General features: G+C 42.6%; 1 protein-coding gene and 1 long non-coding RNA gene across 4 annotated transcripts in view; one reads left to right on the forward strand and one right to left on the reverse strand.

Moving 5' to 3' along the window:
* LOC307215933 (uncharacterized protein) overlaps positions 1–27,062 on the reverse strand; it is a 177,596-nt gene that overhangs the window by 36,682 nt on the left and 113,852 nt on the right. The gene's annotated exons all lie outside the window — the stretch shown is intronic.
* Positions 1,524–22,483, forward strand: LOC307215964. Of its 2 annotated transcripts, none has more exons than XR_013838805.1 (4): positions 1,524–1,653; positions 15,225–15,380; positions 20,553–20,678; positions 22,357–22,483. It is a non-coding gene; the product is annotated as an uncharacterized lncRNA (long non-coding RNA). The 2 variants fall into 2 exon arrangements; XR_013838806.1 differs by having other exon boundaries at positions 20,556–20,678.

Below are 27,062 nucleotides of genomic sequence, written 5' to 3' on the forward strand. Positions count from 1 at the left end.
ATATTAGTCACATATTTACTGGATGCAAAGTTTCTTGAAAACATTTTTAATATAAGCATTAGGGTCACCAAGGGCTAGGTTTCATCATAAACCATCCATAAGTATTTATTTATTTAAATGTGACCCACACTTTCTCAGAGGAAATGGGGTTTGTCCCATTTTACCTAACAACAATCTTGGACAGGAACATCGTGACTGACCCAGGGTCATCCAATGAGCATTACAGCTAAGCAGGTATTTGAAATGAAGTCTCCTAGATTTACACCAAAGTACTGTCTCAACTCCATCTCATTCACCCTCTCACTAGTATACAACTACAATCATACCTTGTAAGTTGAACGGAATCCATTCCGGAGTCCGTTTGACTTCCAAAATGTTTGAAAACCAAAGTGCAACTTCTGATTGGCTGCAGGGTGTTCCTGCAGCCAATTGGAAACTGTGGAAGCCCTGTTGGACGTTTGGCTTCCAAAAATAGTTCACAAAATGGAACAGTCACTTCCGGGTTTGCGGCGTTCGGGAGCCAAAATGTTCGAGAACTAAGCTGTTTGAAAACCAAGTTACGAATGTATATACAGTGGTACCTCCGGTTCAGTACTGAAACTGTTCTTAACCTGAAGCACCACTTTAGCTAATGGGGCCTCCAGCTGCCGCCGCGCCACCGGAACACGATTTCTGTTCTCATCCTGAAGCAAAGTTCTTAACCTGAAGCACTATTTCTGGGTTAGAAGAGTCTGTAAACTGAAACGTATGTAACCTGAAGCGTATGTAACCCGAGGTACCATTGTAACTACTTATACACTAAGTCATGTTTGTCTCTGGGCTTCTCATATATGTCTCTGTCACCCAAAACGTTTATTTCCTAGGATTCACCCTAGCTCATCAATAACTATGTGCAAGCCGTTTATGGGCTTCTTCATCAAACATAGACTTACCAAGCTAAATGTTGTCCAATGGCAAAAATAATACCTCACACTCCAAAAACTGAAAATCCCTCACTGAAGTGATTTGCAAAAATTAAGTTTCACCCCCTGAAATGACATGCTCTACCTGGTCCTCCTCCTCTGCCAGGCCGCATCTCTCACTGTTCTGCACCACCTCTGGTGATTTTGTCAGACTGCAACGTGTCCTTAAACTATTATAATACCACTTGCTTGGCTGGATGAAGGATGGAGAGGTGTGTCGTTAGAAACATCTAACTTCATTGTGGGTGGAACATAGCCTACTGTTCAAAAATAAGAATGACAGTCATTGCCCAGTGTGATGAAATCTTGTTTGTTTTAGTGGGGCTTGTGTAATGTATTCTGTCGCTATATACATTGCAATGTGTTTGATGGGGGAAGCCTTCTATCTGGTCAGCTGAAGTTGGCTTAACTGTCATGGGGCAGGGAGCTTAACTGACCACTCAGAAGCGGTTGGAGACAGAACCCTCAGTATGCAAAAGAAGGATAGAAGATATTCATGTTCCGATTGGCGGTTGCAGGTTTAGAATTCTTAGCTAGAGAGTGTGATTGGCTGGGGCTGGATGGAAGGCAGAAGAAGCGAATATCTAGCTGGATGCTAGTCGCTGGGTGTCAGTTGGTGATTCCTAGTGGACAGGCAGAAGATGACGACAATGTCAGCAAAGGAAGAGGATTGAGAAAGAAGGCCTGAGAGGTAGGCAAAGTGGCTTGGTGGATGGAGTAGCTGAAACATTTGGCATATGCGGAAAATACAAGGGGAGAACCTGTCCGTGGTGCTGAATGATAAGGGAGGGGCAGTTTAGAAGAACAGACTCTGGTGTCTGGTAGGAGAGCCTGAAGAAGATTTCAGGATAGGACAGCAGATAACAGATCCGTGCTTTAACAGGTCAGGAGAGGCTTCAACAAAAGTCCTCGGTATCACAGTGCTGGGGAAGCTTAACCCCTGATTCATTGTAAGAAGGCAGGCCGATGTAGGCTAACAGAGGGCAGAGGTTGGAGAGGCAGCTCCCTATTTCCTCCAATGGATCAACTTCCATTCATCCATGCTTGTGCTTTCATTGATTCTTTGAACTAAAACCAAAGCAGCTTTTTGCTACCCATGCTCAAATGAGCAAGTAGTTCTATAAGCTGGTGAGGACAAAGGTTCATGATTAGAAGTGGATTGTTTTGCTGCCAGGCTTTTAATACACAGTAGTTTCGTCTGCAGCCTCTGAGTGACAGCCTGGCTTGCTTCCTGCATTGTGTAATTTGAGATGACCTTAGTTTCACACACCATAGATGAATAGGTCTGTTAGCTCACGGGGCTTTTCTGTAATTGCGTTCAGGTTAATATGTGTGGCCTTCGTCAAGTTACATATGTCAGGGCTACAGTCTCTATGGCATTGTCTTGCTGTTTTGCTGTTTTGAAATGTAGATGGATCCTTTCATTGCCACATTCCTAGAAAACTCTTAGCACCATTTATAATTCTAAATGAATTTCATGGAAGGATTTCTCTCTGCATTTTCTCAACAGGGCTTGGTATGAGTACATTTATTTCTGCATTCCTTTAACTGTGTGGCCTATTTTGGCTCCTTGGGCTCCAGACTTGTGCTATAAATTTAATCCATTTATCAGCCAAGGATTAAGCATCCTAGCCTCAAGTGCAAAGCTAAGCAGGGTCTGGTATGGTTAGGGTTATGTTAAGTGCACATTAATTCCCACTGAGTTATACTGTGCTATACTCACGTGGTTTTTTTCTTTAAAAATGTATAGCGATACTCTCATTTTGACTCAAGAAAATCACCATTTTATCGTTCGAATCGGGAAAAATAAACACAGTAAATGGACAAAAGTACAAAAATTCACAATTTTTTTTTTGGGGGGGGGTTGTACCCCTGCATCCCCCCCAGAAAAATGCACTGGCTATACTAGTAGTTTCCTGGCCTAGGTGGATAATGTTTTTGGCATGAGTGAGATTTGGGTAATGTGAGAGGAAAGGTGTTGATGGCTTTGAACAGTTTGCCAATCTTATTTCCTAGTTTGTGACCTTGAATTCTTGATTAGTCAGATTTACTGGCCACCCCACCCTAATTGCCTAGAACTATACTTGCAACAAGTAACAAGGTAATTATTTTACCCTAACCCTTCTGGTTCAGAGAGACCAAAATCCAAATGTCTTGTACCAATTCCAAGCAACATCTAGGATGTAGTTTTGGAAGGTCTCTGAGGAGAACATTCCAAAGCTGAGAGGCTGCCATGGAAAAGGCACCTGTCTCGGTATACCTTTGTGGATCTGATTTGGCAGTATACATTGCATGCTTAACAGTGTCACCCACACATGTCTGGTCAGAAGTAAGCCTATTGTTTTCCATGCAGCTTCCTTTCAGCCCCAGGGAGCACTCCAAATTAATCCCAAGGGCCTTGATGGAACTAGGGGAGGAAGATAACTGTTCAGATCTAGTCTATTAGGCTTATATACACAGAGAATATCATGTTTTATATTTCTATGACTGTCTCTCTGTCTGTATTCTGACAATATTGGAGGAGGTAAGATAAAATTTTATACTACTTTTATACCCTTTTATACTACTCATTCTAAGGAAAAAGGCCGTATTTTGAACATTGTCCTTAATAAACAGGTAGCAAAGAGCAGTTTCTTTGCAAGCAACACAACCTTAAACACAAATAGTTGATGGTATTTTCCAGAATTGAGCTGACACTGAGATTTGCTAACAAATAATTTCCCGGTGAAAATTCTTATCTTGCATGAAAAGGAGGCTTATGACCAGGTAAGCATTTCTCTTCATACAAAATTGAAACTGACTTTCCACGGATAACACTGAAGTTCAAAAGACAACGGAAGTCTCTCCTGCTCTCTGAAAGTTCAACCAATATTTTCCTTTCTTTCTAGAGCGCTGGGTGAGAAGTTTATGGGAGGCCAGAACTGCTGCCACTGTGCTTTTGTTACCATGTGATTCCGCTGCAGCCTTTCATTTCATGATTTCTTTGAAACCAAAATAGGGTTTTCTGTGTGCGGTTAAGTACCGACAGCTTTTATAGAATGAACTCAATCAAAAATGGCTCCTTTGCTTGTCTTTATCTTTGTGCTTTTCACTTTGTAGCCCAAGTGATATTCTTTCAGCCACCTGTAAGCCATTAGCACTTCTGTTTCACCACACGTTTCCTTCAGGACCACATTCAAAACTTAGTGCAAAATAAATAAACCATTGCATGTATGCTTGTCAAGAAATGATGTCTCTGTGTATGAATCATTGCTTAAGCCCCGGTCTCATTTACTTGGGTTTATTTCTGTATGGCAGGGCTGGGGAACCTTTGGCCCTCCTGATGCTGGTGGACTACAACTCCCATCATCCCTTAACTTTGGCTGCACTGACTCCAGATGATGGGAATTGAGTCCAACAACTATTGCAGAGCCAGAGATTCCTCAGCTCAACACTTTTCCCTGCTCTGCACCAATGGCATAGGTCTGCTTTTACTTTCCACAAACGATGACCTGCCTCACAGGTTTATAAGCAACTTTCTGAAAACGATGCCTTGGGAAAGGCAGCTCACTAAGCCACATCAGGCAGAGCAATCCACCACCACCCCTTATTCTGGGCCAAAGGGGTTAGAGTAGCAGTGGAAATACCGTATTTTTCGTCCCATAGGACGCTCCGTCCCATAGGACGCACGTAGTTTTTTTGGAGGGAAATAAAGGAAAAAAGCAGGTTGGGGAAACCCAACCAGGTCGAGGAACAGCGCTGCGCCTCCCTGCTGTCCCCTGAGCTTGTGGGGCTGGCCGATGTCTGCCTCAGGCAGCAGGCTGCTTTCCGCAGCGTGGGGAGCCCTGCGGGGAACTCCTGCAGGGCTCCCCACGCTGCGGATGTCTGCCCGGCGCGCAGGGCACTCTGCTTCAGGGTGCCCCACCCGCCGGGCGGCAGGCTGCTATTTGCAGCGTGGGGCGTCCTGCGGGGAATTCCTGCAGGGCTCCCCACGCTGCGGATGTCTGTCCGGCGCGCGGGGCGCTCTGCTTCAGGGCGCCCCACCCGCCGGGTGGCAGGCTGCTATCCGCAGCGTGGGGAGCCCTGCGGGGAACTCCTGCAGGCCTCCCCACGCTGCGGATGTCTATCCGGCGCATGGGGCGCTCTGCTTCAGGGCGCACTGCCCGCCGGGTGGCAGGCTGCTATCCGCAGCGTGGGGAGCCCTGCGGAGAACTCCCACAGGGCTGCCTAGGCTGCGGATGTGTTCCCGAAGCGCCGGGAGCTCTGCTTTCAGGGCGCCCGACGCTCCGGGAAGCAGGCTGCTATCCGCAGCCTAGACATCCCTGCCTGACCTCCTGCAGGGCTGCCCAGGCTGTGGATGCACTCCCGAAGCACCGGGTGCTCTGCTTTCAGGGTGCCCGACGCTCCGGGAAGCAGGCTGCTATCCGCAGCCTAGACAGCCCTGCCGGACCTCCTGCAGGGCTGCCTAGGCTGCGGATGTCTTCCTGAAGCATGGAGAGCGAGAGGGGTCGGTGCGCACCGACCCCTCTCGCTCTCCAAGCTTCAGCGAAAGCCTGCATCCACCCCATAGGACGCACCCAGATTTCCCCTTCATTTTTGGAGGGGAAAAAGTGCGTCCTATGGGGTGAAAAATACGGTAATATAAATGGAACTGAAATTGCATGGAATATACTGGGTTAAAAGTACATATCTGAACTACTGGAAGTGATGCGCTCCAAGTATCTCAGATACTTACAGACTATGGCATTCATGCAGAGATATTTTGACTTTATGTACCAATGAGAAAGCAGTAGCTTAAATGCTGTTAGGATTTCATCTAAAAAAGTGAATGGCCATCAAATGTTTCTGGTCCTTTAAGAAGAAAAGAAAAGAAAAACCCTGCTATTTGATCCTATGACCTCATGTAACAGTGATGGATTATGCAGGATGTCCCACATTAACAGGCATTTTCAGCTCATTCTACACCTTGATTCCAGTAAGAGGCTCATTATTCTTTTTTAATCTCATATTCATGTGGGGCATGAAAAGGACAAAGGCATCAGTTTTGAATGTAAAGGGTTCCCCTTCGCACTCCAACCAGGACAATGGTTCTCTCCTAGTGACTTAAGGAAGTAGGACTATCTAAAAGTTTAGGTCCTAAACTTTAGGAATAGATTCTTAACTATACTGGCAACTGAGCACTAGGGACTCAGTATGGAGTTTCCTGTCTGGGAGATTTTCAGGAAGAAACCTGCTTCTACAGCAGTGCTCAATATTTGATAAGTACAGCAGTGGTCAGCACCAATATCAGTTCTCAGCTGGAGCAGCAGCTCTTAGCAGACTCAGGCTGAATTCTCAAAAAAACATTTTAACACTGTTCATGCCTACCCAAAAGCTTGAGTTTAATGACCTTGAACCCAGGAAATTTGGTACAGGATTCCACATGCAACAGGGAGTTCACCCCCCCCCCAACTGCGTTTCTGAGCAAGCATGGTTAGGACTGTAAGTGCATGTCTACAATCCCTATGATGGCAATAAATGGCCAAATATATTTAGTTAAAAGAAGGGAAACAATAGATAGGAGCCTCCCAGGGATCTTGGTTCCCTTTTACAGGACCTAAACTTTTTTATAAAAAACAGATGCAACCTTGATGTGAAGACCACAATCCTAAACATGTCTCATCATAGCCAACCAGATGTTGGGATTTCATTCCTCCTGTTGCAGGATGTGTGATTGTTTTCATCACATGTCTGTGTTGACATTCCATATTGTTGGAGTCATGAGAGTGGAAGTTCAGTTACACTGTTCCATTGTGTAGTACTTTTGTTTTCCTTCTGTCTTGGGGATGAAGAAAGAGAGAGGAGCCATGTTTTCTTTTGTTCTGTTTTGTACATAATAAAGTAGCTTAGAAATCCACACATTCAATGCTTAGCTTCTGCTTGAACTCTGCTATTGTATTGTGTGCATATATCTCCGGATACAGTATGTGCATTGGGAAAGAAGAGTGATGAATCATCCCAAGGGTTGCTTGGGGGGGGGGGACATAGCTGCCTGGCATTCTCCAGTTGGTGCAAGAACCCCAGTGAGGTCTATCTCAGTGAACCCAGGCACCAACACCAGATGCCTATGGGAGCAGCCCTTTCTCATTCACATACACATCTGTCAGTCCAATGACCAGATCATGTATGAATAAGTTAAAAGGCATTGGTCCATATATATTGGTCCATGTATATATAAGGTAAAGGTACCCCTGCCCGTACGGGCCAGTCTTGACAGACTCTGGGGTTGTGCGCCCATCTCACTTAAGAGGCCAGGGGCCAGCGCTGTCCGGAGACACTTCCGGGTCACGTGGCCAGCGTGACATCGCTGCTCTGGCCAGAGCCAGAGCCGCACACGGAAACGCCGTTTACCTTCCTGCTGGTAAGCGGTCCCTATTTATCTACTTGCACCCGGAGGTGCTTTCGAACTGCTAGGTTGGCAGGCGCTGGGACCGAGCAGCGGGAGCGCACCCCGCCGCAGGGATTCGAACCGCCGACCTTTCGATCGGCAAGCCCTAGGCGCTGAGGCTTTAACCCACAGCGCCACCTGCGTCCCTCCATGTATATATAGGTCCATATAAAACACACATACACATATACTAGGGACTCATCTCTCTCCATTGTGATAACAAACCATTCATTCCTACTGTCTAATCCTTGCTATTTCCTCTTTACTCCTGCACTCTGTGTCTACCCTCCATCACTCTGGTTATCTCTGAAAGCCAAGATTCTGTGTGAAAAACTAGCAATATTGACATCAAAAGGGGCAGCATCACTACATGATCTCAGACTTCAGACTTTGCTGGACCACACATGCTGCTCAGTGCTAATTAATTCACTTTATTCCTGCACACCATGACTTGGTTCCAAATCCTCTGTCGAAACAGCAGCTGAAAGGCTTTGATTCGCTTCCAAAAGAGCCAAGAGCAATTTGCTCCTCTGCAAATTTTAACGCAGAATATTTTTCCAGATATTTTTTCAGAATATTCCAATATTTGCCAAGCATTCTCTGTATATTTGATGCCCTGTCATATTTTATTTTGCCATTCGATATGTGGCATTTGATGTCACCGTCTGATCACTGGCATGGTAAGCACTTTAGTAACGGACAGTATTTAGCATCCAATAGCATCTGTCAGATGGCATGCAATGGTATTTATATCTGACAGTGTTTGACAGCCTCTGATATTTCCTAGATGATGCCAACGAGCACTTGAATTTTGGAATAGACTGTCACATTGAAAGTTCGTATCTGAATTCTGAAATGTTGCACTCATTCTGAGCAGTGAAGCTAGACTAGAGTATGCCAACTTTTGAATATTAGTTTTCATTCTGATTTCTAGTTAAACTAACATGAGAAATTTCTCATGGGCATGGTCTTCTCTGTGAAAAGTAGCAATGTGGGCATCAAATTCTAGTACCACCCACCCCAAGTTGCGGCAAATGTTCGCTTTGCCCCATAGTAGAAAGAACCATAACCTGCTAGAACTAGACTCATAACGTCCGTTGAAACTGTAAACATTTACGAACAATGTTTCATAGCCTTCAACATCTTGGCTTCGGCAGTATATTAGGCCAAACTACACTGCCACCCAAGGCAGCTCATATTTGTTCCCAAAAGTGCTGTTCACCACCACAGCAGCTTCATGGACAAATAGCAAGGAAGGGAGCACCATGGTAGTAAATGTCCCCCCTCCCCCTGCCAAAAAAAGACCTTTCAGATCAGGGCCCCATGACTGCTTTTTCTTCAAAATAAACATTATCAGTTGCTATTAAAAGCAAGAATAATGTAACCTGTGAGCTGCCCCCTATCTGTTTTTTTTCTGTGCTGTTACAGTCTTTTCCATTTTCTCTGTTTCAAATGTTTTCCCTTATACGAAAGTTGTGACCTACACCTGTATTGGCTCCTATATATATATAATTCCTGTTCTAATATTATTCCTGTCCTTTATTCCCATCATCAGATGGTGACTGTGGAAGGCCTATGCATTAAGTACAAAAAGGTTCCAGATACATCATGCAAACACTGTTATTTTGGGTTTTCTTCTTTCTTTCTTTGTTTTACAAAAATGGGGGGTTTTGCATATCTGTTGTTGTTGTTTAGTCGTTTAGTCATGTCTGACTCTTCATGACCCCATGGACCAGAGCACGCCAGGCACTCCTGTCTTCCACTGCCTCCCGCAGTTGGGTCAAACTCATGCTGGTAGCTTCGAGAACACTATCCAACCATCTCGTCCTCTGTCGTCCCCTTCTCCTTGTGCCCTCCATCTTTCCCAACATCAGGGTCTTTTCCAGGGAGTATATCTAGATCTTTATATGTAGTGAAGTAGTGGTAGAGACACTGAGTTTAGTGCAGCAATGAAAGCTATTTAGCTTATTCTAGGGTTGCCATATTTCATATCCAGACACAAAGGTTGTTGAGCTTTCCAGACGTTATGGTAACCCTAGTTTATCCATAAAATCATTTTTACAACACTTGAGACTATCAAGTAGTAATTGCTCCAGCCCATAGTTCCAGCAAGGTTAGAGGGGTCTGTTTTGAGAAAGAGAGAGAGAGAGAGAGAGAGAGAGAGAGAGAGAGAGAGAGCGCTTTCTTTGATATAAATCAAATCTATATATGTTGGGGAATAGCCATCGTAACATCTGTGTACCTCATTCCTTGTTCGGAAGTTCAGAATGTTCTAACTTGAAATTGATTTCTAAGTAATATATAAACATTGTCCACTGACTGACCATCCTTGAAAGTTTATATGCTCTTGGAGCTAAAGATGTGAATGATAAATGCTGCTGACATATGTAGCAATGAATCATTTTGCTGGATTTTCTGATATATATTTTTAATCGTAGCTTGAGCAATCGAAGTCTATCTTTGGGTTTACCCCTATGAAGCAGCCAATTGAAAAATAACCCCCAATATTTATTCCCATTTTAATGGGAAAATCCATGGAAAGTGACGGCATCAATGTAACCACATACGCATTTTAGAATTAAGGTCAATCCATCCTTGGAGATGCAGAAAGGGCTTGCTGACCATGGATTGTCTCACCTTTCATGAATAAATTCAAATGTGCCATTTCTGATACAGTAACATATCAAGCTGTTACTGAAGCAAAGAGTATAATTTGAAATGATTAGGGTCCATATAACAGATAATTTTTATCTAAAGCCATATAAAATTTAAAGAATCTATTGCAAATTAAGGGCATAGAATAGGTATCTCAGACCGGAAAAACAACTTGTTTGCAAGTCACATAAATGCCAGACTACTATTGTTCTTTATTTCTGCCTCCTGTAGTGGCTTAAGATTGAATTGGGGTTTGAACCCATTTGCAGCCAGAGATTTCACCAATCTAGTAGTGGGCAGGACCAAGTGGTGGCACTCAACCAACTTCCAGTTGTCTGTGTCCCTGCCCCATACTGGGATGGAGAGGGGGCGGTGAAGCTTCATCATGGTCAACCTTGATGTTGTCTTGCAACTGCGTACTGGGAGAATGTGATGGGCCCCACAGGAAATCAAGGTCATGTGAGCACTGCCTGCCCACCCATCATCCACTACTGAACCAATCCCTGGGTGGAAATGACAGTCTAGGAAACAGTCTCCAGTGACATCATTTGCAGTCCCATAATTCCTAGCTCCATAGCCCTGCAGCAATCTGTGTGGAGCTGCCATTTCCCTGCTCTCCTGATTTGAATTTCAAGTTTGGATTGTTTCATCTGTGTCTTATTTTAATTATGATTTAATGTAGCTGTTTCACTATGTATTTTATGTATTGGTAGCTGTATTTTTTTATAAAGGCATCTGAAGGCAGCCCTGTTTAGGGAAGTTTTAAATGTTTCATGTTTTATCTTGTTTTAAATATTCTGCTGCGAGCCGCCCAGAGTGACTGGGGAAACCCAGCCAGATGGGCGGGGTATGTATGTATGTAAGTTTATTTATTTATTTTTAATTGGTAGCTATGTTTTTTATTTTTGTTATATTGCTGTTGGCTTTTATTTGTCTGTGAACCACTATGGTGCTTCTTCTCGAAATGAAAGGCCTCATATAAATTACAACAACTCTCCTGGCCACCTTGTCCACACCTACCATTACTGCACAGGTACTTCCTTGGTGCTGATTTCTTACCATATTGCAGCCAAGCTATTTAGGACCTCAGAGGTGAGGATCAGCACTGTGAATTTTACTTGAATCACAATAGAAACAAAAACTGTGATTTTTGTGCTAGTGTTTCGCAGAGACATATTGTTACAGACTTTCAGAATCCAGATGTTAATGACCAACTGTAGCTGATGGGGCCTAATAAGTGCTAATATACTAAGATTAAACAATCTGGATATTTTTAGTTCATTTGTGGATGAGAATCTATGCTGTGCAATATTGTTATCAGCTTGTTCACAACTAGCAGCTTGCGCAGTTGGTTCAATCAATGAGTAACAATTAGATTTTGGATTCATTCATCAATATAAATGGAAAGGAGTCACTAGAGGAAAGCACAAGTGTCTCTAAAGAACAAAGTGAATCCTTTTCCATTTGGTATGATATACTGGCTGATCGCCGAAGAATTGATGCTTTTGAATTATGGTGCTGGAGGAGACTCTTGAGAGTCCCATGGACTGCAAGAAGATCAAACCTCTCCATTCTGAAGGAAATCAGCCCTGAGTGCTCACTGGAAGGACAGATTGTGAAGCTGAGGCTCCAGTACTTTGGCCACCTCATGAGAAGAGAAGACTCCCTGGAGAAGACCCTGATGTTGGGAAAGATGGAGGGCACAAGGAGAAGGGGGCGACAGAGGACGAGATGGTTGGATAGTGTTTTCGAGGTTACCAGCATGAGTCTGACCAAGCTGCGGGGGGCAGTGGAGGACAGGAGTGCCTGGCGTTCTCTGGTCCATGGGGTCACGAAGAGTCGGACACGACTAAACGACTAAACAACAACAACAAATGATATACTGACATAAACCAGCAATTGGGAATACATGAAACATGGTATTTTATAATGCAAAATGGTTATAATGTCCTAGAGGGTTTTGAAAACCCACTTTTTAAAACCTATTTGAATGAGAACAGTTTTGCCATCATTTAGTTTGGTTTACAAAGATGTTGCTTTCAACACTTAAATGTTAATTTGTTGCCCAAACTACGAACATCATACATCCCTGCATGAGATACAGTGGGTACCCACTATTTTTGTGCTTTCTAGAAATGATTGAAGACCTTTTTGATTCAACAAGCTTTTCCAGTTGAGTGAAAGGGTGCTTATTCCCTGTTGTTTGTAAATCTCTTTTTAAAAGAATACAATGCTATTTGTTTTTTTGTAAATCATCTTGACACTAATGTGGAAGGCCATTAATAAATTAGTAAACTAAATTTACTAATTTATTAATTAATTAGTAAACTAAATTTATTTGGGACTAGGGAGGAATTTGCCCTCCAGGTAAATTGGGCCAGTCTGGGGGTTTTGCCTTCCTCATAGCAATTGTCACAGATTGGGCAGATAATGCAGGGGGTTGTATACCTAGTTAAGGTGGATCAAGGGGGTGAGTGGGACTCTCACCGCCTGCTCCAAGGAATAGGGGTACCCCGTTAAAGGGTTCCAGGGGGAGGTGCTTCCATCTTGATGTCCAGGCGGGGGCTGACGGGTTAGAGTAATACTCCACAACAGTGATCTTAGAAGTCACCCCGCTTTTATGTATGTCACGTGGTGATCCTTAACCCAAGATTAACCCTTCTCCAAATCAACCAGCAGTCAGGCTGGGTGATTCTGGATAACTATCCAACGCCTATGCCAAGATTTGCTTTCATCTGTAATCAATAATGTGGTGGCCTGTATTATCCCAAAGTGGTTGCCTTGTGATTATTTTATCTTCCCTGGTTAGCCCCTGGCTGCTTGCTACCTCATGCCACCTGGGCCCACAACCCAAGTTTGTTAAAGGTACTGACTGATGATAGACAGACCCCTATTCTCTTCACAGAACTACATTCCCAGAGTTGTTTAGCAATGTATCCCTCTTCCCCAGAAAACCCCATAAGTTATAGCTTTCTCAGAAACACCCCATAGACAGTTGTTCTCAAAAAGTTGAAAACCTTCTCAATGTAATTTTTTAAAAACATACAACTTAAAATAATAAAACAGTGTGTGTATCATTAACTAAATCAACAGCATTAAAATAAACATCCAAGTGGGGGGGGGAGGGCATTACTGCAAAATATAAAACCAGCTTCAATATAATCTATCCCGCAAGCTATTTGGGTATGATCCATTCAAGGTTAGGTCTCATTGATTTCAGTGGGCAAGCTAGGAATAATGTAAATTATACATAGAGACGGGACCTAGGCAAACTGCGATGAGTCAGTATCATTCTGCTAAATGCAGATTATTCATTTTTAGCCTTCAAGTACATAAACTTGATTGGATCATGCCCTTTCTCTTCAAGCTGTTCAGAAACATCAAGTAATATGCCTTTGTAATACCCTTTGTTGTTATTTCATGTTAGAATAACTATCAGTGCTACCAGGTAACTGAATATTGTAACACATTCACAGATCTGTTGCTTATTTTGAAAGGCAATGCTATTCTAATTGAAATGTATTGATTTCCCAGCAAATATACTCATATTTATATTGGCATCTCAAGGTTCGGGGAACAGAATTCAATTGTAATGTGGCAAAGTACTCATATTTAAATTATTTCCTGTCCAGCGTTGACACAGAACAACAGTTCGAATGGCCCCTTCCTCCACTTGAAAACCTGCTTGTGTGTGTATCTGTATTGTCAATATAGTTCATTCTGGGGAGCTCTCACACCTGATTTATTTATTAACTTATTATCCTTTATCATAATTTCAGGGACTTTAAAGTGGCATATTTGGGAAAATTGGGGTACAAACGGTCACTTTTTTTTTGCTGAAAACATTTTAAATACCTTTAAAATTAAAAAATATTAAAAAATATTTTAAAAAATATTTTAAAAAATTAAAAAAAAAATTCTTTACTGAAAACATTTTAAATACCTTTAAAATTAAAAAAATTAATAAACTCCCAGTCACTAAACTTGGAGAAGAAACTGGAGCTACTTCCTCCATTCCTGTGACATGGTGAGTCAAGGGAGCCACTGAACATTTATGGGAGAGGAGCCACTGCTGATCTAGGGCAAAGCTTTCGGAAGGACAGAATATAAATATTATGCTATATTATATTGAATTTGAAGAGAACCTTAGGCAAGGGTAGCAAGACAGGATCTGAGAGGGGACAGGAGTCTCTCCCATAATATCTTAGTAAATATATATATATATATATATATATATATATATTTACTATCATTTTAATATTTCAAAACTTGACTTCCTTCCCCCTCTTTCTGCGGTTCCTTAAATTTTTAATACCTTCTGCATATCCAAATTAACTTAATTTGCTCATTTATTCATCTACTTTCTCTCCCATAATATCTAATGAAGTTTCTCCTAAGAGGAGAGGGTGAGGAAGAAAGTGGAATAGTTCAATGCGCATATGTACAAAAGATGTCTTTTCAGTTCTTCCCTTTTCAATAAATGTACATCACTTCAGGGATTTCATTTTCATAATATGGCCTATCCTTACATAATGTTATCAGTCTTCTTTTGACTAATAAATACCTGCAGGCTATCTGTCTCCTAGTTCTCGTATTATGTAATCTAATCTCTGCCATGAAGAGAACAAGTAAATTTTCATAGTTTTGTTATAGGAAACAATGGAGAACTCTACAGGGGAACGATCCCCTCGGAATAATGGTGGGAAGAGCATAAGAATCCTAAAATAACCCTCTTCTGTGTTGTTCTTCTTTCCCCCATCACAAGTGCCAACTTCAAACAACTCTGACTCAGACATTGGTTTCATGGAGTTTAATGGGACATGTTGCCATGTGCAATTTCATTGGGTGGATTTCTCCCACAAACATGAATCAACAAGGTTTTGTGTGAGCAGATCAATCAACCCTAATCATTAGTTTTGTTAAGAACAGGAGGTTGTTAAGAATCACACCTAAGCTGCAGTCCTGTGATGACTGGATAGGAGTAAGTCCCATTTAATTCAATGGGACTTACTTCTGAATATATATGCATAGGGTTATGCTGTTACTCTTATTTCTAGCTATAGTCACCCCAACACACATTGAAATATTTTAACTCCACTGTGCCTGGTGCCCTTTAATGATTTATGTATCAGAAAGGGAGGGAAAGGTGAGATGTATTGCTGTTACCCAGCACCATAATGTGATCCTGTTTGTGAATCCAGTATGATACTTTCCACCAACTAGGAAGGATCCCTGCCTGAAGCCCTGGAGAGCCACTGCTATTGAGGGTAGACAATACTGAACCAGATGGAACATATGTAAGACACCTTCCTAGTACTCTCCTCTCTGAAATCACTAGACAACTTTGATTCTGCAAGGTAAGTCCACTCCCTAGAGATGAAATGCTAATTCTATGGCTGTCAATACCATACCCAGTCAGCCAGTGTGGGGTAGTGGGTTGAATGTTTGGTTGAATTTGGATGGGATAAATCTGTATTTAAATTTCCTGGAGTTATGAAGCTCCAGAGTGGTTTTTTGGAAGGGGCAATTTCTGATGGAAATGATGATCTAGTTCTATTATGGGTTGGGGGGCAGATTCTCCTAAATTCTGGAGTGTCATATTCCCCCCCCCTAATTCCTGGATGTAGTAAAAGTTAAAATTAATCAAGGTTTGATTAAACTTTACTAAACACAGAAGCCACCTGGATTTAGTTATGCTAATGAGCCAAGCCAGCTTGACACAGCTAACTGGGGTGGATCTACACTGATCTGTTAGAACGTTGTAAAAGAAACGTAATATAGCTCTCAAGGCAATTTTCCATTGCCGACAGATCGCTGCTCTACATTTTTTATAACACATTTTAAACGTTATAACCAACCAGTATAGATTTGCCCTCCATGTGCCAAGGCTGGTGATGGCCCATCAAGGAAACCATCAGAGGGCAAGACTGCCAGGCAAGGGGGAATGGGGTCCATTGTTTGCTGGGTGCTAGTGCACAGAGGCAAAGGCCAGGCTTAGGGTTTCAACTTTGAATGACATAGGCCAACAGGAGGTCCTTGGAGTTGGGTAGCTGCAAAAAGAAGGGGCAGAACTCCATGTGAGCCGAGGATGACAGGCTGGATAGAAGAAGAAGAAGAAGAAGAAGAAGAAGAAGAAGAGGAGGAGGAGGAGGAGGAGGAGGAGGAGGAGGAGGAGGAGGAGGAGTTTGGATTTGATATCCCGCTTTATCACTACCCTAAGGAGTCTCAAAACGGCTAACAATCTCCTTTCCCTTCCTCCCCCACAACAAACACTCTGTGAGGTGAGTGAGGCTGAGAGACTTCAGAGAAGTGTGACTAGCCCAAGGTCACCCAGCAGCTGCAGGTGGAGAAGCGGGGATTCGAACCTGGTTCACCAGATTACGAGTCTACCGCTCTTAACCACTACAGCACACTGGCTCTCAGAGACAAAGAGGATGCTTTTTTGCTGTCCTTTGAATTGAATGCTGAAAGGGGGAAGCCAGAGCTTCATAGGACGTGCTATGCAATCCCTCCATCTAGGTGCAGGTTGTATATATGTGTGTAAATAAAACCATATATCCTAAAGACACCACAATCTCCATTGTGCCTAATTTCTGAAGAAAACACAAACCCTGGGTAAGTGCCTGAAACCCCTGATATTTCACACTGCTGGGAGATAGGGGTGGCATATAACACTATAACCAGGTCCTCTAATCTTTCAGGCAACACTATTGGCTGGTACAACTACATAGAGAACATGTTCCTTGCTCCTCATACAACAAATGCAATCAATAATTAGAGTTTAGAGCACTTGATAAGCCCAGGATGGCCATTAGACAAACAGGGATGTTAGCAGAATTAGTACATTCTGCTACACACACACAGGCCCCTCTCCTTCAGTTTTGAGTGGAATTTGTCTGGAAAGCCAAACGTTCCACAAAAATCTGCCCCAAATTTTAGGGGACTGTATAATCTGCACTAATTTTACAGTTCTTATCTGTAAACACAAAAGGTGGATAATTTGTTGCCTGGGAATTTGCTTGTAATCCTCAACATTTATGCCATGTAATATGAGTTCTGATGACATACATTGAGATTATGATGTAGTTTATAGCCCCATCTAGTGATCCAGCCACCAAAATACTATCCTATACTTCCGATCAGGTGGAGCACTGGCAATGTGGATAACAAACCCAATGGCTGTCCTTATGATGAACACTTGCAAAATTGCTTGCGCTTTGCGGTTAGCCACTAGAGGGAAGAAAAACCAACGCATGGAAAGAGAGTAGTGATGAAAAAGGCCATGGCTAATTAAAAATCAACAGTGCTTGGTTTAGCAAATTATACATTAATTAGTTTTCTATGGAAGTGGACAAATAAATGATTATCAAAATTTGTTGTCGTTACTAAGCAGCAATAAAAACAAAATTTGCCAGTTACTGCTATTTGTTATGCTAGCAGGTTATGGATGTACAAGTTATAGTACTGATTTCCCTCAGATTAGACTGAGGAAATGACTTGTCTGAAGCAACCCGATGAACAGCCAGGCTCAGGGGGGGTTCAAACCCCAAATTCCACCTGCTGCACCATCATTGCAAAAAGTACACCCACCTTCCTGGTTTTATGTCTCCACTATAATCCTAAACACTCTGCTGAAAGCACAACCCTGGTCTGCCCTAAATACAGATAGAATTTCCTGAAAACCTCAATGCCGTGCTTAGTCGCAGATATATTTTTAAACTCCCATCTCATTCCTTGGTCTTAATGAAAAGCAAGTTGTTTTTTAACTAGTTCAACTGAAAAAACATAATATTATATTTTGAACTTGTTATAGTTATAGTTATAATATTATATACACTAGGGGATGAGCCGTGCACACATTCGGGGGTGGACAGGAGGAGCTCTGCTCCTCTTAATTAATAAATAAACATACTAAGCTAAAAATAGAAATGATCAGAATATCCACTCTGACTTTATGCAAATCCATGATTGTGATGTGGTATAGAAATCCTCCAATGGGAGCTGTGTGATGACATTCTTATGTTTTTATTAGAATGAAAGATATATGCTACATATATACACTCCAGGGTTCCTAACATTTAACTATATGTATGATGCTGCAGAAATAAAGTACTGAATGTGGTTTGATTAATATCACACACACTGCATAAAATTCTGCACATAATTAGTTGATCTTTTTAAAGAAACATGCAGTGCACGAGCAATTCAGACATAATCAGGCATTCAAGCAAGTGGCAGCCTGGTGTAGACAAAATTCAGTCAGGTCAGAATCAGCAAATTCTGTGTATAAATCCTTTTAAAATAGAGCCTTCCTCCATCTCTAGCAATCCTGCAAACAGAAAAACACCCAGCAATACTTCCTGGTGAAGGAAGCACTCACTTAATGTCTGGGGACGTGCATACTAAATAGTCTGTGCTTTGCTCCAAAATCCTAACTTGCTGTTGGACCATTGGTCATGTTGGCTGGAGCAGATGGAAGTTGGAATTCATAAACATCTGGAAGGGCACAGCTTATCTATTCATGCTCTGCAAACTGACCATGAGCAAGGCTGAAGATTTGCCAATGGTTAACCTAAATAAATAAATAAATAAATAAATAAATAAATAAATAAATTTTATTTATACCCCGCCCTCCCCAGCCAAGGCCAGGCTCAGGGCGGCTAACACTGAATATAAATTACAATAAAACATAATAGGGGGGAAAAACCCAGTTAATTAAAATACGACTTAAAATACGGCTTAAAATGCAGCCTCATTTTAGTAGTAGCCCATAAATCAAGACCATAAAGGGAGGAAACATCAGATATTCACCCGAGCCAGCTATCCATGCTGGTCCTACATGGGCCAGCAAAAAAGCCAAGGGAAAATTTATATGCCAAATCCCATATAAGGGGTCAGAGTGAGTCCAAGCCAAAGGCCAGGTGGAACAGCTCTATCTTGCAGGCCCTGCAGAAAAATATCAAATCCCACAGGACACTGGTCTCTTGTGACAGAGCATTCCACCAAGTCGGGGCCAGTGCTGAAAAGGCCCTGGCCCTAGTTGAGACCAATCTAACCTCCTTGAGGCTCGGGAGAGAGAAAATCCAAGCTAGGAGTACCTTCAGAATAATAGGTCAAATAGTGTGAATGAGAGAAGAAAGATGGCTTGATCAACCCCTTCCCGGTCTCTTTGGGCACCTTTGGCTCCCTTCTCAGATGTTGCAACTCCACCTCTCAATCTTTGTTGTTGTTTGTCTGTGTCATGTGTGCCCTTTATGTAGCGAGGTTCTTACTGAGGTGCTATAGAGTCCACAGGGGTTGCATGATGAGGCATCTAGCAGAGAAATGGGGTACAGGCAGAATTCTCATCTATCTTGCTTGTACAGAGAACTGGACAGGATCAGGCACTTATGGGTGAGAACAGGGCCTCCTTATCTTAACTTCTGCAACACCATAAAGCCGCCAAGAATGCTTATGTCAGAGTCATTTTAACCCCCAGGTGGCGCTGTGGGTTAAAGCCTCAGCGCCTAGGGCTTGCCGATCGAAAGGTCGGCGGTTCGAATCCCTGCGGCGGGGTGCGCTCCCGCTGCTCGGTCCCAGCGCCTGCCAACCTAGCAGTTCGAAAGCACCTCCAGGTGCAAGTAGATAAATAGGGACCGCTTACCAGCGGGAAGGTAAACGGCATTTCCGTGCGGCTCTGGCTCGCCAGAGCAGCGATGTCACGCTGGCCACGTGACCCGGAAGTGTCTCCGGACAGTGCTGGCCCCTGGCCTCTTAAGTGAGATGGGCGCACAACCCCAGAGTCTGTCAAGACTGGCCCGTATGGACAGGGGTACCTTTACCTTTACCTTTTACCTAGGACAGCCATTGTTTCATTTGAATTGGAGTCTGTTTCCAAAACCTTTTAATTAAATTTGTATACCACCCTTCATCCATAGATCTCAGGATGGTTCACAACATAAAAATACAAGATATAAACAAAAAAAATGTACCAACAGATGAGCCTCCCCTCACCCATTAAAATGGGGGGGGGGGAGAGAGAGAGAGAATACAAGGAGAATACAAGGAGAATACAACTGGAAAATGGGTAAGAGAGTTACAAATGATACACCCTTTTGGAGTTGGTTATAAGCCTGATCAGATATGAGGCTTGTAGAGATAATATTCACCAAGTTCATGACACTCAGATACATCTCTCCCGAAGCACCAATCCTTTCAAGCTTTACAAAGAAGATCGCTGTAATCTTGATTACTGTGTTCACTTAACCGCATACAAATGTGCGGGTTATTGTATTGAAATAAACAAAAGAGCAGACAATCAGTTTGGACTGTTTTCACTGTAAATTGGATCCGCATTACGTGACATCATATGAATACCTTGTGCAAAGCCAACCAAAAGAGCCATAAAAATGATGCGGCGAGGAGTCAAATCAATAAATTGTTTCTTTCCTCCCGCTTAATGGTGTATGCACATCAGATAAATTCGGTCTCATCTTTCATCCTGCCTTGGGTTTGTTTGCTTATTTTCCTCCCCACACTTTTTTTTTTAGCAGATGTTGATTCATTCATAATTCAGCGATGAAAACACATACCGAAAAAAACCAAGCAGAGCGACACTCAAAGCTGCAGACAGCCAATATGAAGCAATTTCATTCAGCTCAGCGGACACAACACAGGTAAACATCAGAGGATACGGGATATATATATATATATATGAAGGCATAAGCTAGCAAGCTGTTAGGAATGGTGGCCAAGAGGGCAGGCTAACGGGTCAGGCAGGCTTCCAGTCCGCTCAGCCTACACTGGACAATGGATTTCTCAATTCCATGCTGCTGCCACCCGCTCAGTTACAAATTCAGAACCTGTGTGGCAGAGCCAAATATCTCCTCTCAGACCCTGCAAGTCTCTAGATTATGCCCCAATTCCCCCTGCCAAAATAAACTTAAAGGTAGCAGTGGCATCGAGCAGGAATTGGGCAATAGCAATGATGGGGCAGATCTTCCTGGAGGCCTCTTTGTGAAGCTCCAGCCCCTGGTGCCTCAGATCAGAGGCGGTTTTGGGGCATTGCAAGCGGTGCAGCTGCACCAGGTGAGCAGCTGAGGAAGGCGCCTACTCAAAGCCTAGTAGGCATTTGCTCAGCTTCAGGAAGCAGGTGAGAAGCTCCAACGGGGTCCTAGAGTCCTCCTGCCTCCTTCTCAAAATTGGGCAAGCACTTGCTGGTCTTGGGGAAGGAGGAAGGAGGGCTCTAAGACCCTCCTAGAGCCTCGTGCCTCATCCCCAAAGCCCACCTTGAGCCGTCGCTGTGAGGGCTGGGGGGGAGGGAGTCAAATTGCCTCGCACAGGGCGGCATATTACTAAGGTCCGATCCTGCTCAGATGCGGCTACAGCCGCATCCCAGGCACCAGGAAGCCTGGGAAATTAAAGCTCTTTGGGGTGGTTCAACTACCAGTACAGTGGTACCTTGGTTCTCAAACGCTTTGGTTCTCAAACTTTGAAAAGAAGTAAGTGTTCTGGTTTTCGACTGATTTCTGGAAGCTGATTTTTGGAGCCTTGGTTTTCGAATGTTTCAGAAGTCAAATGGACTTCCGGAATGGATTAAGTTTGGTGCTTTTGATTTTGCTATTTATTTTGTGTTTTTGTTTTTGAGGCTTTTTCAGTTAATTTGTTTTTGTGACTGTGTGGAACCCAGTTCAGCTATTGATTGATTGATTGATTGATTGATTGATTGTGGAAATGGATAAAAGCCTCCCATGCAAACAATGACTATCATCAGTGCAGGGAAGAAAAAAATCAACTTTTCATTTTTATTATCTACAATACTGTCTTATTTATTTGATAGTACTGTACATTAATTATTGCTTTCATTTTATGGATCAAAGGTCCCAGATAGTAAAATTAATGTTAAATTGCTGTTTTAGGGGTTGTTTTTAAAAGTCTGGAATGGATTAATCTGTTTGGATTACTTTCTATGGGAAAGCATGCCTTGGTTTTGGAACGCTTTGGTTTTGGAACAGACTTCCGGAACGCATTAAGTTTGAGAACCAGGGTACCACTGTACTTATTTTTTCGCCTGCTTTTGCCTCTTCCTGCCTGCCTGTGGCTGCACAGATGCAGAGTTTGAAATGCAGGTGGTTGTTGCAACGAAAAGGTTATTTCCTAACTTTCAAAGTTATTTCAAACTTTTCCCCACAGAGCTTTGGCTTCTTTTTAGAGGATGCCTGAAGGTGAACCCTTCCATTTTGTTTGCTTTTTTTTTACCCCTGAATTATCCTAATTCTGTTTGCTTTTTGTTTGCAAATAATTTGTGCATTAGCCATCACTAAAAGCATCCTTTCCTCACCTCTCTCTGAACAGATGGTGCTTTTCAGATTGAATGGGGTGATCAGATGTCCCTTTGCATTGAAGTCACATGTGAAAAACGAGGCTTCTAACACATTCATTCATGTTTCGAAGGGAAATAAAGCACTCTCGATAATCAGAAGCCGGCTTTGCATTGGATCAACTGCAGTGGGGTTCTGCTACAAATCTCTTAACTCGGAAGCTTAAGGCTGCACTGTGAGATGTGACTTTGAAGATCAGCATTGCACTTTAGCAAGCTAACAGGGTGCTTTTGCTTTAAAAAACAAACAAACCCCACCTGCCCACACATTCAGTGTTTATGTTGGAGAGTTCAATGAGCTTTTTTCAGAAATGTCGTCAAATCATTGAACACTATAGTCTTTCACAGCATTTCTGCCAGGAGGCAGAATAGTCATTTGTTAAAAACAGTGGCAGGTAAGGGAGGAAGGAAAGAAATGTGGTAGCCAGGACCTCGGCCAGAGATGGATGTATCAGTCCATTTCTGGTCCACATAACGTTCAGATGTGCTGCCTCATAAGTACATTAAGCCTAGGGGTGGGTGAATATGTCAATTTCAGTTTTAGGAACGCATCCGTTCCTGCTATGGGGACCCATTTTCAGAGGTTCTAGGTTGCTTAGAGAAGGGAGAGCACATATTTCCTCATATGCCACAAATTTTGAGAACCTTGTAGATGACATTCAGCCTCAAATATCACATTAGTCTGGGCAAGTATTTTTCAACTACTGCTTGAATGACTTTTTTAAAAAATAAAGTATTAAGTTTTTAAAATGTATTTTCTGTGCCTTTCCCTTGCATTTTTAAATTCTTTTCTACTTTTCAAAGATAGGGGAAAATACTTGCTAGTGAGCATTGTGTCTTTTTATTTGTGACTATGGATGCACTCAGAATTATTCCTGGAATCAGTTCTCTTTAATTTTATGGCTCTAATCTACAGCAGCACAACAGCAACAGAATGTAACAAACATGACCTAATGTAGCCCAGAAAAGAAAAGTAAAGTATTTCGAACTGTTTTCCACCAAACCTCCAATTTCCCAGGCTAATATGTGGAGATGTTTCGTGGAAGATTAACCTACTTTTTATTCTTCTCTCTGTATGTTCTAACAATCACTATGCAAAGCTACATTGCATGTTTTTATTATGTCCTAGTTTTCCTCTCCTTATTTCCTGATTTATTATGTTTTATTGTTGTCCGTTTAATTGCAAAAAGTCTCTGTGTAAGTTCTGCTTCTTCTCCCAAAACAAAATGATAATACATATTTCTTATTTAAAAAAAATTGAATCCTTTTTTGAACCATTTCATGTTCCCATCCTATTTTGCTCTTTGGAAGGTGGCAGCCATTTTGTTTTCAGCCGTACCACTGGTGGAAGCCATTTTGTGATGGTGCCCTCGGGACCTTCTCAAGATGCTCAGTGTGCCCTTGGACCCAAAAAGGTTAGCAACCACTAGGCATGACATTTCAGGGTGTGAATTATGTAGGCTAGCTTTTATATGCAAATTGAACCAAATTTCCCTCCCTATCCCTAAATGAACCCAACATTTTACTGGGGCTATACATTGCAGAGGAAGGTCAGCTGTGGCAAGCTGCCTTTCAAGGAAGCTTCATCATCATTGATCTCACCACTGAGGGACCATTGATGCGCTTCAAGAGAATTGAAGGTTCCTTGGGAAATGTTCAAAAACCAATGCTATAGCACATTCATAGGAGTGACCTCATAGGGGCAGAGGTCCCTTCAGCCTCACAATAAAATATTTGAGGGGTTTGCCCCTCCAAAAAAATAATAATGGGCAGTCATTCAAATGTGTGTGTGCCATGTCATGTGATCAATTCTGTGGGGCAGAGCTTATCAAGTTGGCACCCCTGAGCACATCTGATAACCCATGGCCAGCTTGGAATAATTGGCATGTAAAATATTAATAGATAACATACAACGGTGTTTGCCACCTGACAGCATTTGATAAATTACATGAACGCCCTGGCTGAGCCAGGGTTTTCCCCCCTTTTTTGACCTCCTTAAATAGTAAGGAATCAGAGGCGCATTTAGGGGAGCACGACCAGTTTGCTCGCAACATGTGCCAAGCTGAGAGGATGCCACGGGGAAGCCACAACAATGTAATAGAATGGCGCATAAGAGGCAGGGAGTTCTGAATTTTGGCGCTGCATAGGGTGCCACTGAAACTTGACAGCCCAAAGTCTGCCATTGCCACAATGCATTTGGACTCTAGTTCACACCACCTGGTTAGAATAGCATAGTATCTGGGATGTTCCCACTGCCAAGTTTGAGATACGAATGCTTTGGGAGCTTTTATATTCAGGATGAGACTCTGCTAAATTCAACCTTGGTAAAGAACAACAGCTGTTCTGCATTCCATAAAATGCAAATCCTACCTAGTTTGGTATATCTGATTGAAAAACGTAAACAGATAAACCCGTAAGAACCAAGGGAGAGTGTTCATTTGAATGACACTTACTTCCCTCCTTACTTCACTAAGGCTGCAATCCTATTCACACTTATAAAGAAGCCCCTTTGAACACAGTGGGTTGTACTTCTGAGTAAACAAGCATAGTAATGTGCCATAATATGATTTTCCACTTCCTGTGCCTACGGTGGTTTTGTCTAGGCAGCAGTCAACCAAAATATTCTCTTCAAATAGCCATTCTCAGCTATCATCTTAGGTTGTAGGTGAAATCCATGAAAAAGACTGAGGTAGCATTTCCCAGTAGCATATTTCAGATTAGCCCCAATTCACAATGTATCTGGAGAATTGATTTAAAAGGCTTACCAGTTTAGAAGCATGCAAGCATATTTAGGCATCATCTGCAGAATGCTGGAGTTTACGGCTTATGCATTCCAAATCTGGCCCTATAATATCAGGGATGCTCTCTGGGAGCACAAACTAAGAGGTTCCCGAGATAAATTAAACAGGAACAGGGAGAGAGGTCCGTGTTTCCACAGCTCAATGGCACTTTAATCTCAATGTGCACTTTTGGCTCCTTCTGTGAACACCTGGACAGACAGTACAGTGGTACCTCTGGTTACGTACTTAATTCATTCCAGAGGTCCGTTCTTAACCTGAAACAGTTCTTAACCTGAAGCACCACTTTAGCTAATGGGGCCTCCTGCTGCTGCCGCGTGATTTTTGTTCTCATCCTGAAGCAAAGTTCTTAATCCGAGGTACTATTTCTGGGTTAGCGGAGTCTGTAACCTGAAGCGTATGTAACCCGAGGTACCACTGTAATCCAAAGACTCAGCTGTACAGCTGCAAATGCAACATTGAAGCACATTACACAAATGTGACACTAGATAGCGATGGTGAGCTCATGGCAAATTCAATATATTTCTCAAAATGCATTTTCACAGCGTTTTTGATATGTGTCTAGATTCTGCCCCAGTCACAGCCTGAGGTGCCCAAGCCTGTTTCTCAAATGCCACCGTTTCCTTAAATCGTAAGCAGGCAAAATGAGGCGGCAGGAGGTGTTGGATGGCAGCTGCCTTGTCCTCCTAACTCTGTTTGAGGACAGAGCTATGTTTCAGATACTACCTGTCCCAGCTCCCTAAACTAGCCAGCTGCCTCAAGTGGGGCGGAGGATGCCAAACCAATTCTTCTCACAGGCTTCTATACACAGAGTGGGAAAAGGGGCCATCTTGTTTTTTGCCTCAGGCAATAACAGGTCTTTGGCTCTCTCTGGTCATAAGGAATAGTCTCTTTTAAACTGGAATCGGAATATCAGGAGGTTTCCTTAAGCTAGGGTTGCTGTATTTCAAAACGTAAACTTTCGGACACAAAAGTTGCTGAGTTATTTTCTTGGAGGGTACAAATGTATTGAGCTTTCCCTAACCCCGAAGTTGCTGAGCTTTAAGATAAATTCAACAGTGTAAATAAGTTTTGATGGATGCAGTAATGGAATACTGAATGGTATACCATAGTTTTTGTAGAATATGCAGGAATTTAGAATATGTAAAATGAGCCATGGAAAGAGAAGAAGGGAAGTCATTGATATCTTAAGAACATAAAATGAGTATTTTAAATTGTAAAACAGCTTTATGGAGGGGGGCAAACTGGTTGAGCTCCCCCCCCCCCCCACAAAAAAGTTGTTGCAAAATCTCCCCCACACACAACAAAGTTTTTGAGCTATTTTTAATGAAATTCACCAAAATCCACACTTTGGGCATGGACTACCACAATGAGGGCCAAATACCAGCTATGTCCGGACATATGGCAAGCCTACCTAAGTTCTACTGGTGGCTTAGCTACAAAGTCACAAAATTCCTCCAGGAAAGAGGCTGTAATTGATACCACAATTAATTTTCCCCAAGAACTTTTTACATAGTATCCCATGAGTCTGGAAAGAGTACTTACTGTGCAAGAAGACCCTGAGATACCTCTGTCTTAACACCGGGAAGCAGGAGGGGTCAGGAGATCTTCAATAGTTGTATTTATTTGTGAACAACGGATTAACCACCCAGCACAGAAGCTGTGGGCTTGCTCCACAAAGAAAAGACTCCATATCGTTCCCACTCAGCTGTGGAGAGAACCAAACCCAGAGAGGGGAGTTTCTATTACAGATGAGACCTCTTAAAGAGACAGGCAACAATTTGCATAACTTCCAACTTTGCTGTTTATGTGATAATCTGCATCAAATCCATTTCATCTTTGGACATTTGCCTCCCCCCCCCCCCACTTCCTAATTATAGGCC

The sequence above is a fragment of the Podarcis cretensis genome, assembly GCF_951804945.1.
Source record: "Podarcis cretensis genome assembly, chromosome: 5".
Lineage (NCBI taxonomy): Eukaryota > Metazoa > Chordata > Lepidosauria > Squamata > Lacertidae > Podarcis > Podarcis cretensis.